This window comes from Rousettus aegyptiacus, unplaced genomic scaffold (assembly GCF_014176215.1).
Source record: "Rousettus aegyptiacus isolate mRouAeg1 unplaced genomic scaffold, mRouAeg1.p scaffold_m13_p_13, whole genome shotgun sequence".
Classification (NCBI taxonomy): Eukaryota; Metazoa; Chordata; class Mammalia; order Chiroptera; family Pteropodidae; genus Rousettus; species Rousettus aegyptiacus.
In genome coordinates this window covers 26,408,327-26,422,483 of record NW_023416288.1, presented here as the reverse complement: position 1 = coordinate 26,422,483, position 14,157 = coordinate 26,408,327, and the positions used below count along the sequence as shown (strand labels likewise).

Genomic DNA, 14,157 nt, shown 5'->3' with positions numbered 1-14,157 from the left:
AAAAATTCTGAATACTTTTAAATTGTAGTGTTTTATTTTTAAGACAAAATATTAGTCTTTGTAATTTCTATAACAATTGTAGTTAGGTTGATTTTGGTAAGCTGATATTTATTGAATAACTGACACATGTTTTGCACATCAACTAGCATTTGTTTAGCTAAAGGCTGTGATTTTCTAATAATGATAGAAGAGGAGAAGATCTATCATTTAATTATTTTGGGTTTCTTTTCTCTTTCTAGGTTCTGTGTTATATTTCCAGGGGCTTTATTCTTTCTGCATTAATATTTGTCCAATTTAACACTAATTACACAAGCCCTAATAACTAGGAAACTCTATGACAAATATAAAAATTGCTCAGAGCAAAAGAAATAATTCAAGGTGTGTGTTACAAATAAAATCAAAAGAAATTAAGTTTATTTTTAGCTTAGACAACAAAATGCTCAAAATGAATTAATAGTACCGTTAAATTAAGAGGTGCGAGTGTTTATTCAGGAAGAGTTCATGGTTGGCCAATCTATTACAGAATAAGAACATAAAGACAAACTATTGCTAGAGTAAATTAAGTTAGCCATTAAGAAGTATTCTACTCTTTAAGAAGTAGTCTAGTCTTTAACTTTTAAGTTCTGCTAAATATCCCCTTATCTGAGGATATAGTGAAGATAAATTAGGGCAGTGAATGAGCAACTAATAAGGAGAGAAAGAGCGAGTCCATAGACAGTAGTAACCAGTAGGTTCCACCAGAATTTGAAGCTGACAGATGTTAATGCATTGAAATCACAGTGGATGTTGTGTGGGGAAGCTGAGAGACACCACGGAATGTGTTTATCAAGATACCTTGCATTTAAGCTGGTAAACACTTTTGAATAACTATCTAGGTTGCACACATTCTATAAAATAGGCATGATTATTTACTGGTTTCCCTTTTTATTGCCCCAATGCATTATTTTACACATACAGCTCAAAATTATCATTTTTATCTGTGCCCTGATTGGTCACACATATACGCAATTTCCCTTTTAATATTCACTGGTTTCCCTTTTTCCTTTCTTTATTTTCATCCATCCCCCAGTCACCCGCTCCCAGGTTACCAAGTTTGAATGTAGAAATACAGTGTGCAGCTGTTACAATTGCTGGAAGTGGGTTAGGCAGGTGGTTGATGAACAATGAATGACCCATCAAGGACTAAAGGACTTTAGTTAGTAAAAGAGAGAGGGAGACAGGTGTCAGGTTTCCTGTAGGGGAAATGTATCCTGAAAGGTGGTAATTGCATTGAATCGAGCTTATTGTCTCAACAACATCCACTCATACCTGAATAGTCGCTCCCCTGGTCTTATAACTGGTTCAGCAGTTAAATAGCTGTAAAGCACTGTCTCCTTGTCTCATTATTTCCTGAGCTCCAACAGCAATACTAGCAACAGCAGCTGTAGAAGCAAGCAGCAGCCAGAGATAGGCAGGGCTGTTGCTTGCAGCCACACAGATTACCTCCTCCTCACCACACACACACACACACACACACACACACACACGCCCCACAGATTTCCAATATCAACGCGTCTCGATATAAATCAAGGATTCGATGAGAGAAGAGCATTAGTCATGGACAACAGGTATTTTCATCTTTGACAGATTTAGTTTCCTTCTGATGCTTATTGGTATGGATAATAAAATAATCATTTGTGATAACTAGCTTGAGTGGGAGACTGGAGGTGGCCGCGGTGAAGGAGGGGGGAGTGGGAGGAGTGAGAGGTGGGGAAGGGGGATGCCAAAGATGACTTTCAGGCTCCGGAAACCTACATCTTTCAGCCTCCGCTGTTTGCGAGTTGCAAATTCTCTGGGAAATTTTCTGCAGGCAGCCTGTGTTGTTGACTGGAAGTCGATTTTCATCTTTCAGACACTAGTTAGAATGGGCTGTGTGTTCTGGAAGGGGGTGGAAGTGGGTAGGGAGGAGGAGATGCTGTGAGCAGAGTTCTTGAAGCTCCACTCCTCAGGGGAAGTCGAGCGGTGAGGGAGCCTTCTTACTGAGCCGAGAGCGTGTGAATTGGAAGGGATCCTGATAGCTGGCTAGTCCCAGCTCCTCTCCGGAAAAGCAGTTGCTCTCGCTTCAGAGATGTGCCCAGCCTTCGCCTGCATCACACTGCAGTAAGTTAAACTCGACATGGTTAGCAATTTGAGTGGCTTCTGGGTACGTGGTGCGGGGGAAGGGAAGCTGAGAAGAAATGGCGAGGAAAGTTAGAAAAGCATAGCTTTGAATTCTCCATGTGATGTTACATCGGTTTGTCTCCCTCACTCTTGTCCTAGTTGTGCTATAGTCGGCTACTCTTAGTTATTTGCAGAAGGATACTGCTGGTTGCTTAGGTATGCAGAAAGCCCCTGCCCATTGTGATTTTAGGCAACAAAACTGGTAATTGTCCTCTAGATTTGATTATGAGAGTGGTCTCCTGAAAGTTACTCCATTAGTAACTATCCATTATAGCAGCTTGCCTTTGTAGAAGAAAATTTGTAAAGTCTGACTTAGATTTTCAGATGCCCAGTTAATTGTTAAAAGTTTCATTCCAGACTTATTCCGAATCTGTAAAATAAAGAAGCAAACAAGCAAAATGCTTTGATTTGCTTTATGAAATCAAAATAAATCGTGAAGTAGTTCTCTAGATAACTGCTAGGCAACAGCCTAGGTGACACTGATGATATGATAAACATTCAAATACTTTTTAGTGCGTGGAACGTGAAGGATTCCCTCACTTTCTTACTACTGCAATAATCTCTAGATGCTAAATGGTCCTTTCCTTTTGATTTCAAAGAGGTGGTTTTAACTGATGACTTTATATGACTTTATACTTAGGACTAAGCAGCATTGTGTTCACCGACAAACAGTAAAGCTAAAAAAACTTTTAAAAAACAACTTCAACTGGTTGCTCGAATTGCAGATAACCAACTCCTTTCAAAGGAGGCAAAATAGGTCAACAAGGGCCAGCCCATTATAAAGCAAATGACCAAATGAATGTGAATGCCTGCAGAATACTAAAGGTCTTTTGTAGAAGGGGAACCAGAAATAATTAATTTAAAATCTAGGAATATCTCACCAGGTCCTCTTTTACACTGACCAGATTTTCTTAACAAATTTAAATAAATGAAAATAAAAAGAATCCCTCAAGCAGAAAGGATATGTTACACAAAATTATTAGACTTAGTCACAGGGTCATTGGAGAATTTACTGTATTACTATAGTCTTCTCCAAGAAAGATTATGAAGAAAAAAAACAACAACAAAAGTTACCTAAAACAGAACTAGAATTTTAAGCTGATGCTTCAATATGCTGCCATAAATTCTATAAGATAAAGGGGTATCAAAACTTATGAAATAACATGAAATGCATAGTATGTAATTCTGAAATAATGTCATTAAAAAAGAGGAAACTAAGGACCACTCTTATCCTCTTATTTACATTTTAAATTGTGTTACTCTTTTTCTAATCCAACTAATTTTCATTATTTTATTAAAAATAAAATATTCAGAAAGTAATAAGTTACTTTTGCTATGCTCAGGGATCTCCAGATACAATATGTCCATCATTATTGAAACACCCAATTTTTTAGAGATAATCCATTCCACAGAACATACTTTCTTGGTGCAAAATCTCTGCATATGACTTTGGAAATCACTGAGTAAGCTATAATCCAGAGAATATATTTGTTATGATAGTGTATGTAGAAGGGTGGTTAAAATTTTTAGACAGCAATAAAGAAACTGGACTAAGACTGAATAAAAGAACATGTTTGGAGCGAGTTTGCCAACAGTTGCCAGTTACTCTAAAATAGATCATTGCCTAAATCTTGAGTATTTGGTTAAAAAGAAGAAACATAAGGCTAAAAGCCTGATTGAAATTGATACGAATTTGGATTAAATAGGAATTTGTCAGACTTTTTTAAGATAGAAATTCAGGTAGCGTTTGAGTTTTGGGAATACCTTTGCTTCATATTTTGTTTGTTTTACTGGTAAACAAACCTCACGTTATATCTGAAAAGAGGATTTTCAAAACCATTTTCGAAATAAAAAAATTGTTTTAAGATTAGACTCTTAGTAAGGTTTGCTGGCGCAGTGTCTGAACTAGACAACTCTCTTGTGACTCAAGCATTTACTTGCACACTGTTGAAAGAAGGAAGAGTTGTAGCCAAACAAGCCAGACAAAGATACCTGCTGGCCCCTTGATCTAATTCCACCTACTAATAATGACATTGATGTTGATATATAGGCATGAAATGAAATGACCTTTTAAGGATACAATTGCAATGACATTTTAAGGCTACACTTTCCTAAATGCTGCTTCTGGCTGGTGTCAGGAATAGAACTGTACTTACGTATACATGAGACTCTTGCAATATCTTCTTACGCCTGGGAGTACCTGCCTGGAGGAAGCTCTAGGCAAAAATTTGAAGAAATTTTACCCCTATTACCTGTTTCCCATCTCTGGCATTCCCTCTTTCTTGTAAAACACCAGTACAAAATCTTACCTCAAGTAAGAATCCCATGCATTTCTTTATACATAGGTATTGACTATGGAATAGGTTCAACTTCTTGATAGGTCCTTGGTTATTTGCATGTATGATTTACTTGCCACACAATGTGTAAATAGTTCCCGATTATTGTGAGTGTAGTCATGGCAGATACTAGGTTAAGCTTTTTAAAAAAGTCTTCTTTATGAGTGGCAGTAGGGAGATGGCATTTTCTCCCATTCATAAAAAACTCAATCCCAAAGGGAATAAGCAAATTGCCTAAAGCAACACATTTAGGAAATGGTAGGCTAGGATTAGCCCCAGGTGTGAGTAGTGCTAACTCTTAATCATTTTGGCACTTTGTATTGTTAAAGGGGTACTCTACCATGAATCAAGTGGGGGTGGATATGTTTTGTAGGAAGAGTGCGTTGAGAATGCTTGAGAAATCATTCCAGTCAGGAGGGACTTCCCTGTTCTACCGATACCAAGATTGGATCCACCAAAATTGGAACCTAAATTGACCCCAAATCCAAACTTGTCATACTCAGCCATTCCAGTGTCAGTGCTCTGCTCTGGCTTCATGAACTATGGAAATGAAGTTCAGAGCATGTTTGCCAGGATGGACGATATGGGAGGGGAGGGTAAAGGGAAAAGAAGAGTACCACCTGGTGGGAGGCTGGTGTGAGACCTTGTCTAAATTCTGTGTCCCGTGGGACTCTGAAAAACAAGCTCTTTAGACTGTGTGTGGGGTGGAGATCTTTAAAGTCATAGATAAAACACAGACTCAAAACATCTCTTTAAATAGTTGTAAAGTCTGATTGTAGATATCAGATTAGTCATGTCTTCAGTTAATCTCCTTTACTTTATTTCAAAGACTGAAAAGATGATGATTCAAAGGAAAATGAGGGAGAAAGACCAGATGATAACTGAAGAGGGAAAACAGTACATGGAAATATCACTGCTTCTTGCATAATCACTTTCTGAATATTTGCCAGTAAATGAAAGGACATCTTTAACTGGTGAAGATGAAAACAAAATGGTTCATTTAGGTAAAATTTGAAGTATTAAGGAGACTAACATGATTACTGTCACTTGTCTTCTTATCACAGAAGACAAACACTAACAAGGAATAAAATGAAAATGTTACGGGCGTAAAGCCAAATAATATTTTAAGATTGGTCTTTCTCAGCATACTAAATTTAAACAGCTGAAATTCTTTTAAAAATATTATCTGAGTCAACAATTTAAAGGGTTTGCCTTCTAACAGAGAATCTGTATCATATTGTAAGTTTGAAACATGATGTCCTTGACTTTGTTATTTTGTATTGGCAATATGCCCATCACTACAGATAAAGTAGAACAAAACTGTTACCTTCAAAATCAGCATGTAAATGTATATACTCCATAAGGAAAGTTGATGCTACTGTGCTGTCATTCTGTGTGTGTGTGTGCGCGCGGATTTACAAAGCTCCATCGCTATATACATGCATGTTTTGTCAATATGTTCACATCGTTATCTCTGTTTTTTTTTTCTTGTTTCTTGTCATTTGTGATATTACAGGTTGAGGTTAGGAATAAAGAGTTTCAAAAGTTGATTTTTTTAATGTGGTGCTTTGGCTTTCTTTTCTTGTCTTCTCCAGTAGAAAGGAACTTTTATTTAGTGCTGACTGTGTACCAGTTGCTTGTATAAACATTTTATACATTCAATCTTGACAACTCTTATAGGATAATCCTATTATCCCCATTTTCATTTTATAAGAGAGGAAACTGAGACAAAGGATTAAATGACTTACCCACAGTTAGAAATGAGTAGAAGTAGAGCTGGAATATGAACCAGACAGTCTGACTGTAGAGTTCATGCTTTTAACCAAAAGGTTCCAAATCTATTAACTATCACCGGCTAGTTATAACCCTCTACAGTTCGTGCTATGTGTTCACCTTTTTTGTCTCCACTTACACCTGTCTCTCTGTAATTTCTTTCTTGACACAAAATTCCTGTGCCCTCACCTTATAAGTGTTTTGCCTGATAATGAATCTTTATCCCATAAGCTTCTACTCTAGCATCATGACCTTCTGGAATTCTATTTGGAATCTTCCACTGGCCCACCTGTCCTTCTCTGTGGTTTCATTGAAATTTGTGCTTGCCTTTATTATTGAGTATGCCACAGAGGGTTGAAATAATCTGTTTTCTATATTCGGGAAGGAAACCAAACTGTATTTATCTTTGGAACTTTAGTGCTGAGCATAGTTTCTAATACAGTGTTAGTGGTCAATAAACTCTTATTTTGTAAACAATTCAAAGCTCTAATTCGATTCCCTGAAGGGATAGGTAGTTCCACTTCTGTGGTCTTTAACCCCAAAATGACTACAGAATGGTCTTTCACATGCAAGTTGCAAAGTCTGAGCCAGATAGTATATTTTAATAAGTTGAACTTATAATTAGTATAAAATTACTCAAAAGACATTTATGGTCCTCTGTAGTATTGAATATGTAGAATATAGGGGACAATATTTTGGAATATGACAGATGGCATATTTATATCTAGATAACAATATTGATATTTTTAAAGATAACCAATTTCTGATACTAATGTATCTTTGGTAGGGGGAACAAATGTGAGACTCAGTGGTTCATCAAAGATGTTTTGCTCTTATAAGACAATGGAGTGAAGTTGTGAATTGGTGCTTTTTAAAAATTATTGTTGAACTCTTTTATTTCCTTTGAGGAAGAATATTGAGATTTTGATTCAATCTTAGCTGACAAATATTGAGTCATATTTGTGAGCAGACATTAGAAACTTAACTACCGCTAGAGAAAAAATGAAGAAACAGATAATGATGGGAAAATCGATCCTCACTGACCATCTCCCGAAGAAGCATTTTCAGTTTATGGGGAAATTTGGATTTTACTTATTAATGCTTTTGTAAGTTCCTTTCATTAAATATTTAAATATTATAAAAATCAACTGAATGGACACCACATATGGTTTTCTAAATGTATTATTTTTATTAAAAGTACCATCTTCGGTCAGATTATTTGATTTTTTTCGCTTTCTAATCCACGTGAATCAGTTATCAAATATTCAGTTTTAACCATGGCAAGGACAAATGGGATGAGAAGTGGATATTTAAAATCTCTTTGGAGTTCTAGAATGGGGTTACTCCAGTGAGGTAGCTGGGCCTTCCTTTGTAATATAAATTCTTTTTTTAAAAAAAGTTTTGAATTATGTAGTGTTTTGATTATTCATGATGACAGCATTGTGGATGAAGGTGTGGAGAAATTAACTTTGTGTATAGTTTCTCAATATGCAAAGATGCTCATTTGAATGTCATCTTTTTCTTCTTAGGCTCCGTGATATAAAGGTTAAAACTTATTTTTGTATTCAAATTGCCTGACCTCAAATCTTTACTACTTGGATGGCCTTGAGCAAATAACTTATATTCTATGCTTTAGATTTCTCTTTGCAAAAGAGGGTTAATGAAAATGCTATTCAATTCGCAGAATTAGATGATTTAATCAGAACATAAGGGACTTAAAACTAAAGGCACATAATACTAAAAAAGGTTAGCTATTTATTATTTTCTATTTGAGGTATCGCAAAATAAAATATCAATGGAAAAGAAAATGTTTTAAATCAAATCCAAATCTAAAAGCAATATCTATTAGTTTTATTATTAAAAAATATGAGACTCATAAAAATCTATTAAATGTTATAGTAAACATTCTTTGTATAGGATGTTCTTTACTAAATACTTTGTCCCAAATGTTTCCATTGAATTACAAAAAATTACAATAAATTAATAAAGATAAATTAGGTAACACATATAAACATTCCCAAGAGGGTTGCTGGCACACAATCAACCCTCAGAAATTTGAATTCCCTTCCCCTTACCCAAAACTATAATGAGAGGTCTTTCATTCTTCCTCCCCTGACATTCTTTTTTTTTTAATTAATTTTTATTAAGGTGTCATTAGTTAACCAAATCCAGTAAATTTCAGGTGTACAATTTAACAGTAAGGCATATGTATATTTACATTGCGTGTTCACCGTCCATAGTTAAATTTCCCCTGACATTTTTAAAAAGTAGTCATAGCTGTCATTCATTTAATATTACAAAATGATATTCTGTCTTTATCCATATTGACGACTCTGCTATTTGTACCTCAGCAGACTGGAACAATGTGACCTCTTACGTGAGGAACTCTGTTACTACTTAGATTGACTCCTTTTGAATTATATGAACTGGAAAGGAGGAAGAAATGCAGGTACTGTGGAAAAGCATTACAGTATCCTTGACCTGAAAACAGAATGTTAAGCGCACAAGATGAGTTTGTGGTTTATTCAGCAACTTGTTTTGCTGAGACAGAATGTTAGAGAATGTTTCTTTCTGGGCTTTTGACCAAGGAATCCCTTTGCTGGGTCCTTAGTGAAAAGAGATAAGGGCTGTGGAATTCTCACTTGCCTGCTTTTTGTAGCGTGTATTTTAGAGACTGTAATAACACTCAGCTACTTCTGGGAAATTTAAGGTTCATATAAAGAGATATTGCTGTTAAAAATTATCACCTTAAGAAACAACTGCTAACACCATGACACTGTATCCTAGTCCATCCTTTAGGCACTGATGGGATACTCTGGGTTAGGTACTGTGACAGACTCAAGGAAGGGTGAGTAACAAATTATAGACAAGTGCCTAGAATACGGAAGGTACTTAAGTGAAAGAGAAAGAAGCAAATACATCTAAATAAGAAAACAAGTATGTGATTTATTGATGTCGTAATAAGTGCTGTGAAAGAAACAGAGCTGAAATAGAGAACAGAGGGCCTATTTACTAGGGTACAAACTGGTTTTAAGACTTACAAGGACCAACCCTTCCCACCTTCCTACTATGCTTTTTACTATTACAGTGGGTTTCTGGTGTTCACAGTGACTGGAAGAGGATTAGACACCTGAAGTAATCCTTAAAATCAAGACAGATGAACTCATGGTGAATCAGAATTTTAGAATTATTGAGCAAAACATTTTCATTCAGTCAAAAACATGACTCCCACATTGCTTTTCCTTTTACCTTTATATTATAAGATTATTCAGCTTGTGGCAGCTTTTAAATATTAGAAACATGTAAGCACTTTATGTTGCTTAGTAACTTCTCTTGCCTGTCATTTTGGGCTGCAAATAAACAACTTAAAACTTCCCCACACTTGTCCCAAATACTAGAATTGAGAAAGAGCACACAAACTGATGAGTCACTTTGCAATCCTGTTGTTCTTAATAAGAGTCCTGATTACCAGGATGGGTGCTTTACAGTTACATAATGTTATTTGCCACGCCATATGTCAGAACTTTGTAAAATAGAGTCACACACTGAGGAAAGTATAGTATGAAAGCCATTCAGGGGAAGGCTATTGTTTTGCTTTAGGTACCTGGTTTTGAATGTACTCTATCTAAATTCTATTGTACAACATGTTGTGAAAGTGAAGTGGTAAGGGTTTTGAGCTTCATTCAAGCTGCATGCATAACAGCTTGCTGGTGCATTTGGTATTTGGGTAACTATATTATCTTTATAAGAGCACTTTCAAAACAACAAAACAATGGTTTCAGTGTGGCTGTAATAATATTGCTATTCTTTGTGGTTAGGCAATGTTCTTAGTTCTTGAAATAAGCAGCTGTAAAAAAATAAGTCCATTTAATTTGGTGTATATATAGGTAATATGACGGTACTATATTGATCAAAATTTTTCCTCCAGTAACTGTCAAAATTGAAGGAATTAGCAGCTGTATCTTATCAGTGAGGAACATCCTAGATAAGAAGAATGTATATATTTTCTGGTTCTTTAACATCTGCTTTGCTGATTCTAATGAGTTAAAATCCAAACTATGTTAAGACATATGGAAACGTCATTTGAGGAATGCTAATATCTGTGCTAAAAGAAGAAAAGGGAAAGAAAGCTTTCCTTATCTAAACATTCAACAAAGTTAAATAGTTTTCTATTTTAAGGGCTTCTTATAGTTCCTCAGATGTAAGTGTGTGTTGGAATCTCCAGGACTGGAATTTAGTATGAATTTCCCTGATACTGTGCAATCACAGAATCCCTCTTTCTGGGAGTGTCTATTAATATCGCTTTGAAAACTCCAGAGCAAAATTTATTGGTCTATTTGCATTCAATTATTCATTTAAAAATTTTTGAGCATGTACCATATATCAGAGTAGTAGGTTCTGAGAAGAAAATTAAGTTCCCCTAAATTGGGGATTAGAGGAAGATACTTAGATGTAGAAATTATAACACCACAGGCTATGTGCAGCAATAAAAGTTAGGTACACAGGAGGTGCATAGTCAGTTGCTATAGATGAAAAGAATAAGAATCTAAAAAATTAATCACAGATTAATTGGAGGAAAAGTAGGAATTTACCAAATAAAGACAATAAAGTAATTTACAAAGATAGATCCAGAGATCATTATTCTTATACCTTCATATGAAAACCTGTACTCATTTCATTTATCCAAGCATAACTCTTGAGTGAACAGATGGCTACTTAAATAAAAAGATGAGAACTGCAAACTGGGGAAGAGATAAATTTGGTGGTACAGATAATAATTGATTTCTCTGGAGTAGATAAGAATCCCTGGGAAAAGAATGTAGAGTGAGAAAGAAGATCATTTTAGGAACAAATCTCGATGAACTCTAACAGTTATTTTTAGAGTATGTTGGAGTAGGTGGGACTGTAAGGAATGAAAATGAGTTGTCTCAAAGGAGGAAAACAATAACAGAAATCTGTGGTATTCCAAAAGCCAGGGGAAAACGTACTGTAAGAAAGACAAAGTAATCATCACTGCCAGATGCTGCTGAGAGGTTAATTGAGAAAAGGAATGGAAAATAACCATTGGATTTCAACATAGGATTGGATTTCGACATAGGAGGATCATTGGTGATCTGAGCTGAAGATGTGTTGCTGTAGCAATTGGGATGAAACCTAGATGAAAATATGTTAAGGAATGAGTAGGAGCTCAGGAAATGAAGACAGTGACTTATTCAAAAAGTTTTTCTATGAAGGTTTGAAGGAAGATAGTGCTGTTTTAGAGGATAATAGGAGTTCGAAGGAGCTTTTACTTTTCTAAGATGGGAGTTTTTTGATCATGTTTAAATATCTGAAAAGTTGAAGTGATTAGAAATATAGAAGAGAAAGGAAAATCTTAATGGACACCTCAGAATGTGAAATTGAATATGATCAGAGACATATGAGGCATGAGTCGACTTTGACTAGAAGTAACATTCTCTATAAAGAAAGAGGGGATACAGGAGAGAAAGGAACAATATGAATAGGCATTTAGGTTTTGTAGTGCTAAACTGTAGATATTTCTGGAATTTAAATTTTCTTTGAGTAAAATGGAGAAAATCTGAAGTTTTAGACAAGCTTGGAGAAGCAATTGACCTACAAGGATATGGGCAATAGTGGGAGGGGGCAGTTGAGTAGATAGACATGAATTTACAATGATAATAGTTTACCTCAATGAGTGACTTCATTCAACTGTTCAGAGTGTGGCCAAGAAAACAGAGTTTTGGCTTTGTCATTTGTAATGTTACCTACCGCCTCAATATCAGTCATCTTATTGTTCCTTCAGATTAAGGAATTTGGGTGACAGTTTTTCTTTCTATCTCCCGTCACCATTGTAACAGTTGACAAGTCAGTCAGTATGCTACGGAATTTCCGTAACCACCTTACCTTCATTGACATTTCACTCCATTCCATGTTAACCTTTGGACGGTGGCTCCATTCTGGATCTTGGTATTGCTTAGAGTTTCTCATCATTGAACTCATGAATTACAAAACAATATTTATCTTGTTCTCTCTACTTCCCATCAGTCTCTAATACCTTGACACACCTCGTTTTCTTCTAATAGTTCTTTTCTCCATCCTTTTCTTACTATCCAAGCAAGACCCAGTATACAATTTAAATTACTCTTTTACCCAAATCCTTATTTTTTTGTATTCTTTTCCTTCCATTTTACATCTGGCAAAATCCTTACTCTTTCTCAGCTGAGCAATTTGGCTTTGCTTTTTTTTACTTGGAGTATTGAATGCTATTGAAAATCGTAAAACCATGAAAACTGGTCTCATAATAAATTTGTGATCTCCCATCACTGTCTGACCCTAGTAATTAAGAGCTCATGTTTTCTCTTCTTTTCCATTCTCCACAGCAGTTTTCTCATAATTAGCCCAGCCCTATGCACTTTGTATTTTCTTAAGAAAAGAAAGACTTCAGCATATTTAACTTCTCCATTTTTATATTATTTATTTTTATCTTTGGTATTGGCATTTAAAATTTTTAATAAAATTTGAATTTGAAAATTACTAATATCTACAATTTTTGATCCCTATTCCTCACCATCCCCTGCCCTCTCTGTACCCTTGTTTGGACAAAGCTTCATGACACGGCCTCAGTTTATCTCTTCAAAAATGCCTATCGCCACCGTATTTTCTTCCAATCTAATGTTTTTTTGACATTAAGCTGCTTAAAATCCTTTCTGTCAGTACTTCCTCCTCCCCTTACTTGCGCTCCTGTTGTCTCTGTCGTTCTTTATTTTCTCAATGCTTATTAGTTCTTGGTACAAAACAGGTACCTCAAAAAATGCCGAATAAATAAGTGAACTTTGAAAATGCCTCTTTCTTGATTGGGGGTGATGAGTTGTCTCATAAAACATCTCCCTGCATCAACAATATTTTTATCTTTCGATCTTTTCTGTTAGGTAAATGACCACCTCCTACATTCTCTGAACTATACCAGTTCTTACCTCCTCTCTGCCCATTTTTTCAGTATGGTTTGTACTAATTCTGAACAAGTGTCTGTCCTTTAGCATATGTTTTCCCCTTGGTACATAACAGTAATAACTATATAGGTTCTTATTCTGGCGATAATATTCAACCATGTTATTCTGCTTCAAGAGAGTGAAATTAGTCTTAATTTGACTAAATGTAGTAATTGGAGCTTTATTTCTGCAATATTAGAAGCTTAAGTAGGATTTATGTTTATTTTATTTTTTTTAGGCAAGGCAACCTTTGGTTGACCTCACAGATTGCAAGGACCTTGTCAGTTTACAATCTCTTATTTTTAAATATTTTATGCCTACAGCACTTGGTCTTCCTAGGTGGTCTCCCATCCAAGTGCTAACCAGGCCCGACCCTGCTTAGCTTCTGAGATTTAGGTTGGATTTAGATATTTGTTTTGTGACATATTCTGTGAATTGATTATTGACATTCAGTTGTGAATCTGGATAGAAAGAAGTGGAAGGATCAGGGTTATTTTCAGTATTTGACAATAACAGTATGTAGACTTTGAGGGCTTATCTGAAGTAAACAGAAGGCTAAAAGGTCACACATGTGGCAAGAATAGAAAATAACCTAGTCTGTTTTCCCCAGTGCTATGTCATTTTCTTGGAGCCTCATTTAAGTGATGATTTGCCAATGACACCAGAAGTAAAATATTCTTTTAGCTACATCAAATGCTTCTCAAAATAAATGTGAAAAAAAAAAATGCTCGAAGTAGGTTTTTATCATGATTTCCAGGGGTAGTTCACCAGTGGTTGGTCACTTGTTTAGATTCTTGCTTTCTCATAGCCATATCTTTCCTCCATTCTTTTCCATATAAGCACATATCAACTAAAAAGAT

The 14,157-nt window shown here is 35.5% G+C and overlaps 1 protein-coding gene across 3 annotated transcripts in view; it reads left to right on the top strand.

Annotated features, from left to right (window-relative positions):
* The first annotated feature begins 1,476 nt into the window (after positions 1-1,476).
* DGKB (diacylglycerol kinase beta) overlaps positions 1,477-14,157 on the top strand; it is a 583,166-nt gene continuing 570,485 nt past the window's right edge. The window contains exon 1 of one of the 3 annotated variants that reach the window (XM_036230386.1): positions 1,477-1,607. The gene's annotated coding sequence lies outside the window, so the exon portion shown is untranslated. Of the gene's footprint in view, positions 1,608-1,853; positions 2,140-14,157 lie in introns of those variants that run through there. The other 2 variants (XM_036230388.1, XM_036230385.1) reach the window with 2 other exon arrangements.